We start from the raw sequence: 961 nt of genomic DNA, 5'->3' as shown, positions 1-961 counted from the left end.
TTTTTCAACAATTTATTTTTTATTTATTTATGTATACAGAACTGGGGTGCAAGCCAGGGGTGCATGTGCGGTGAGAGGATCCACTAGAGGCAGAGTGGGGAGCAGAACAGGCAGATTGACTAAGCACAATGCTGAGGAGAGCAGGGGGCGGGCCAGGAGAGGTCTGCCGCGTTTTGCTTATCACCTCCGGGACAGGATCAACTCTCACTGAGGCAGCTATGGCTAGCCTCAGTGCTGCTTTAACCTGCTTTGACACCACGGAGGGCCAGCAACAGTTTTTAATAGAATCCATAGTAAATTTGAAGCAGATTATATAAATTAGATATTCAATGTTCTACTTCACTTATTAACTAATTTTAAATAAAATTTAATAGGTGACGTCCCTGGTGGCTCAATGGGTTATGAGATAGAACTGTAAGCTCACTGCAGCCACTTCAGTGCAAGTTCTATCCAGCTGTGTACTTTGTTTATCTGCCAGTTTTGCTCTCTGCTCTGCCTCTGGTGAAGCCTCTCACTGCCACTGCACCACTGGCTTGTACCCCAGTTCTGTGTGAATAAATAAATAAATCTTAAATAATATTAATAATAATAAAGGCATTACCTTGATTTTTCAGTGTTGTATACTAGAGAGATATATAGGGCCACACCTTTTCATATGTATGATCACACTCACAACCAAGACAACCAGAGATGTCTACCCTTGGGGCCCTATCATCTCTGCTTTCCAGTCTCTACCTCCTAGCTCTGATAGTCTCAGTTACAGTCAGATTTTGGGGGTTAGTTTTTGGTTTAGCTGTCTGAATTCTATTTTTTTTCTTTTTTGTGCTCTATATTCTTCCACACATGAGTAAATCCTTCCAATATTTATCTTTTGCCCTCTGGCTTGTTTTCCTTAGCACATTCACACTAAAGTTCTATTCATATTGTTGCAAATTGCAAGGGCTCATCTTCTTCTTCTTCT

Source organism: Condylura cristata, unplaced genomic scaffold (genome assembly GCF_000260355.1).
Source record: "Condylura cristata isolate star-nosed mole 26May11 unplaced genomic scaffold, ConCri1.0 scaffold00013, whole genome shotgun sequence".
Lineage (NCBI taxonomy): Eukaryota > Metazoa > Chordata > Mammalia > Eulipotyphla > Talpidae > Condylura > Condylura cristata.
Note: the sequence above shows the minus strand (reverse complement) of the source record.